The following is a 6081-nucleotide window of genomic DNA, read 5'->3' on the forward strand; positions in this document are numbered from 1 at the left end:
ACTTGTTCAACTTAATTAAGTCCAGATTAGTGAGGAAAGAAGAAAGGTAAAATATAAACTAGAATTCTGTTGCTAATGCAGATATACAGCTATTCCTTGACTTCTAGTCTACTATTTACTAGCTGTTGAATGATGAATTGTTCACTCTGACATTCTGTATCAGTGTAAAATACTAACAACATTACAAGTTCAGATATCTTGTTACTAACTCATTAATACAGAGACAATATATTCAGTTGTACAGTGCTAGGTGTTCCTGACTTACCATCTTGAACATAATATACAATATTTATGGTTCTCTCATATTGTGACTAATGATTTAAAATAACACCTTTTATGACACCATTTGTGATCATTTGGGTGGGTGGTGCTCTAACAGGTCACAACTAATTGAGTCTTGAAGAGACATTTCCCCCACTTATGAATGAATATTGAAATGGATTCTTATTTTAAAAATGTACGTCTAAACTGACCTGAGAAAACTCAGCAGTAAGTGAAAAGATTTCAGACAAGTGAAGAAATTAGTCCTGTAAAGGAAAGTTTTAAGTTTTGTTTTGCTTTTTAAAAAGACATTGTACTAATGAGGAAAGACTGTTGTTATGGACCAGGCTGGACCTCCTCAAAATATTTCAAGTAGCCCAGACCCTAACTTTGCTCGTTGTTTTAAACAGGTACAACGCGGTTATCCCAGGAGGGATGCAGTTGGTCAAACCACTTAGTTTTAAACAAAACAGAATTTATTTACAAGATTACCGAATGAAACACAAAAAAGCAAAATAACTTAACCTATCTGAAAACCCACCAGATTATCCCAACTTAATGATGATGTTCCAAATACTTGCAACAGTCCCCATAAACATCCCTGGGCTCAACAGGTAAAATCAAACAGGGTCTTACAGGAGAGATGTCAGAGAGAGAGGAGGATCAGCATGGATCTGCTTCTTTGGGTCCAGCAGCTTTTACACTGCCTGACTGCCTTCAGTGAATAGCCAGACTAGTAAAAATCAAGTAGAGAAAAGCTGAGCTGGGAGAACTGGCCACTCCCCTTTCATTGTACAAGTGTTTTTTAAAAACCACTTGAAAGCCTTTTGCCTGCAGCAGTATCTGTTAGCTATGGCCCCAAAACTCATCAACTTAGACTGTTCCAAATCTGTACCTTTTACAGACTCTCAGGAAAAAACTACCTTGTTAAAGGAGCAGCTTCATCACACTGTTATTCTGAACTTCTTATTTCTTTATTTTTCTATTTGTTTTGCCTAAGAAATTGTCCTCAAGAATTTTACCTAGGTACTTTTGTACTAAGATGGCTCTGTTAGTGGCAACTTGTAAACTTTTCATTGTATTCATGTGAGTATATATAACAATAAAGCTAATTCAATTCAGTAACATCGGATAGCTCAATGGAGGAAGCTGTGTGCTTTATGGGCCCTCAACCATACTCTTTTTGAATCCCTCTCTCCCCTGATCTTTCACTACCATCAGAAACTCTGCACCCTCTTGTCGCCAGGAATGGATATTTGATGGATGATATCAGTTAAAATGATGTCCAAAACAAGCCTCTTTCCACGTTCAACTCACCCGGAGGTATTTCATTGTATTACCATCATCTTCGGTGTTTATATAGCTTCTTTATAAGATGTATCAATGCTTATTTCCTCAACTATCTTGCAGTAGTGAATTCCATATTCCAAACACTGTCCAAGTGAAGGTATTTATCTTTCTCATTTCCTGTTGGATTTATTATTTCCAAGCCTAAAATATGAGGTGACTAGTGTGTGTTATTTATTTATTCTTCTGCATGAAACCCATTCAAGTTTACAATGAACTCTTTGGCTCAGGTGTCAAAATATTTGTGATTTCTGTGTGTGCGTATTGTACCATTTTTGATTAGTGTTCCTCCTTACTAGTAGTTCAAAAATAATAGGTAAAACATCCCAAAATGAGAAATTGGCAAATTAAGATATTTCAATTAAGGCATTTCAATTTTGTTTATATTTAATATCACACTAAGTGTTAACATTTAATTTCAAATATCCAAAAATATTCAAAAATCTATCATATTAATATCTGAATAAGTTACTTTTTAAACTAACTATGCAGATGATTCTGCAGTTTAATTAAGTATTCTTAAAGGCTGTGCAAATTTAAATGTTCAATAAAAAGGAAAGCTTCTCAGTGCCAAGATTCTCTGACTCCACAGTAATCCCCCCCAAAAAAACTCCGCTCAAACATTCAACCAGCTCCAGCCTTCTCCAACATTAACCACAATGAAAATGCATGCCTTGATGTTAAGCTTTTTTTGTGTGCCAAATCCCCAGGTAAATCACACAAACACACAAAGTTCCAAAAGACAATTTGAAAAAATCCACCACAGCCAGCACTTAGAGAGACCGTAACCCATCGAAGCACGTAGCTAAATGAAGTACAAAAACCAGAGGCAAATCGGTACTTGTAAATTCAATTAACCATGCTTAACAGCTTTCACCTGCATTTGTAGGACTGATACCTTATTAGATAACTGTTACTTTTTTTTAAGAAGATATATAGTGACGACAGTAAAACTGTAACATTGAATGGCATTGATGCTTTGATACTTTAATACATTCATACTGTAGAGTTCTATTGTTTATGGTTTGGTAGGAAACCTTTGCAGTATTGGTGAAAATGTGCTGGGCAGCTCCAGGCTGAAGTGAAATAACAGTCACTTCCATCAAATGCTGAAGGTAAAAATCACACAAACACCAGTTTATAGTCCAACAGGTTTAATTGGAAGCACTAGCTTTCGGAGCGCTGCTCCTTCATCAGGTGGTTGTGAAGGACACAATTGTAAGACACAGAATTTATAGCAAAAGTTTACAGTGTGATGTAACTGAAATTATATATTGAAAAATACCTTGATTGTTTGTGAAGTCTCTCATCTGTTAGCATGACCATGTAGTTTCACTTCTTTCAAATGTAAATCACAAAACTTTTTTTAAAAGTTACATTCTCAGGTTAACTTTAACAATTGGTGTCACAGCAATTATTAAAGTTAACCTGAGAATGTAACTTTTAAAAAAGGTTTTGTGATTTACATATGAAAGAATTGAAACTAACATGGTCATTCTAACAGATGAAAGACTCAACAGACAATCAAGGTATTTTTCAATGTATAATTTCAGTTACATCACACTGTAAACTTTTGCTATAGATTCTGTGTCTTACAATTGTGTCCTTCACAACCACTTGATGAAGGAGCAGTGCTCCGAAAGCTAGTGCTTCCAATTAAACCTGTTGGACTATAACCTGGTGTTGTGTGATTTTTAACTTTGTACACCGCAGACCAACACCGGCATCTCCAAATCACAAATACTGAAGAGTTATGCAGAGTGTTTGTCCTGTAGCATGAATGCACTTTCTTCAAAAAAATGGCAAAACCTGGAGAAAATCCACAAAAAGGTATTACAGCCTACAAACATACTAAACTAAAATTGATCGTAATGACTGAATAACAGTTGGAGTTTCTACAGAACTTTAAGAAGAAGTGCATCATTGTTTTCTTTCACTCGCTGCACTCAAATGCAAGAGACGGGTGGCCCTAACTATCTTAATTTCCTGCGAAACGTGTAGGAAACAGAATTTAGTAGTTTGTATCCATTTATAGAACTCATAGAAACATATTCAGAATCATGGAGTAGTACAGCGCAGAAGGAGGTTCTGTATCTCGAGTCAACACAAGAGTAATCCAGTTAGTTCCACTCTCTCTTTAACCACATTCTTATTTTGTTTTCCTCCTTAAGCATTCATCAAATTCCCTTTTGAAGGCTGCATTTCAATCTGTGTCCACTATTGCATCAGGCAGTGCATTCCTAATCCTAACCACTTGTTGCATAAAAAATGTTTTCCTCATGGTTTTTTTGCCTATGGTTTTAAATCTGGTTACGACCCTTCAATCATTGAAAACAGTTTTTTTTCTTTATTAACTTTATGTAAACTGTGTATGATTTTAAACACCTCCTTAAAAGTTGCTATCAGCCTTCTCTGCTCTAAGAATAACAACTCCAGCTTTTCCTGTAAATACACATAACTCTTCACCACAAACTGTGTCAATATTGCACTTTTCACAAATTGGAAACCATTATCCTCCAATGAAGCAGCAACTAAACCATTTTTATATAATGTTGCCCCTAATAGTGCAAAACATAAACATAAATTATTGTATCCATTTTCTCTTGTAAAAGAAATGATCAGACATTTCTCATGATGGTCTCAGACTTTACATGATTCCGCGGGTCATGCTAGTGTTAATAATGGAGAAGGTACTTCACTGGATCCCTGAAGAAGGGCTCATGCCCGAAACATCGATTCTCCTGCTCCTTGGATGCTGCCTGACCTGCTGCACTTTTCCAGCAACACATTTTCAGCAAGGTACTTCACCTACTCACCAACTCCACTCCACTAATTACCAACTAGTTTTCACCCAGAGACACTAGTTTTGCTGAGAATATTACCATTCATCCATCCTATTAAATTTATAACGGAGACCGATATAACACTTTTGGAAATTTCTGCCCCCATCACCACCTGGTTGTAAAAACAGCAATTTTATAGTAAATAAAGTATCATCAATACATGAAGACCATACGTCTGTTTGCAACAGAAACATCTGATATGACATATTATTAAAAACCACCAAATCAATGAATAGTCATTTCTTTTCCATAGGATTAATTTTGAAGTCTGAAGTCACATAGGGAAATGTGGCAAGCAATGCCCAGAAGGTGAATGGACTAAAATAAATGATCGGTTGCTCTAATTTTAATTGTTCTGTGTTGAGAGTGGAATATTAGAAGATCTTTAAACTCCACACAAGCACGCAGCTAGGAGTCTTACGTATCATTTTATCTTAAGGAAGTTATCTCTTATAATGCTGCACTCAGCAGTGTTGCACTATCCAATCTGTACTTGTGGATGCAAGTTTGGTGTAGGACTCAAAACTACAATTCCAATCATTTGCAAGTTATATCCCACTTCATTAGCTGCATTAAGTATTGGATTAAAATAGTCCTGTATTTGGTAAAGTATGATTTGGAAGTGCCAGTATTGGGCTGGGGTGTTCAAAGTTAAAACTCACACAACACCAGGTTATAGTCCAACAGGTTTATTTGGAAGCACTAGCTTTTGGAGCGCTGCTCCTTCATTAGGTCATATGGTAAAGTACTTTTCATGGCAGCTTACTTTTGTCAATTTTAAGGTTCTTAAGAGATTTTGAATTCTTCATTATTTAATTTATTTGATTTAAATCAAGTAGTACAGAAGTCTCTTTCTTTGCATGACTTTGATTTGATTTGATTTAGCAGATAATTAAGCAAATTCAGATGAGGAAATATATACTGCATTAGCTAAGAGATACATTGCTCTCAGTTTCCTTAAATTCTCTGAACTCTTGCCATAGTGTGACCTTGGGGAAATATTGGCAAAATCCCTGCATCATGTTCCATTTTTAGCCATTATTTCATTTCACTGAAGGTTCAGCATTCCTCTTCAAAGGGTTGAATCCCTGAGTGGAAATTTCAGTTTATTACTTAATGTCCGATCCTTAACTATGGACATAAATTTTCAATTTATTCACAGGTTAACTTTGTCATTGTCTAAAAATTTACAAAGAGACAGCAGGTATTATCATCTTTCCGAAACATTGGCTTCACTTACTGCATATCTCAGTACTGAGCTTTACTGGGGAATTCAATTTGATGATTCCAGAAATTCAAAAATGTAATCATACCTCCATCTTGTGGACAGAAGCTGATTTGCTGCTTGCTTTTAAAGTGCTAATGGAATGAGCAAAGTAAGGGAAGATGCAGAATATTACATAGAGGACTGAAAAACACAACTGCTGGAGATTACAGAGGGTCAGACAGCATCCATGGCGGGAGAGCAAGCTAATATTTCAAGTCTAGCTCAAGTCAGAGCTGAAGTGAAGCATGAAGGGAGCAGTATTTATGTTATAATTGGGGTGGGGGGGGGGGGGGTGGATGTTGTGGCTGTGAGGCATGTAGAGTGCTGGTGGAGAAAAAAATGTTGATATTCAGGTGTCTGCGT

Source organism: Chiloscyllium plagiosum, unplaced genomic scaffold (assembly GCF_037043375.1).
Source record: "Chiloscyllium plagiosum isolate Xiang-an unplaced genomic scaffold, Cpla_swu_hap1 HiC_scaffold_12, whole genome shotgun sequence".
NCBI lineage: Eukaryota > Metazoa > Chordata > Chondrichthyes > Orectolobiformes > Hemiscylliidae > Chiloscyllium > Chiloscyllium plagiosum.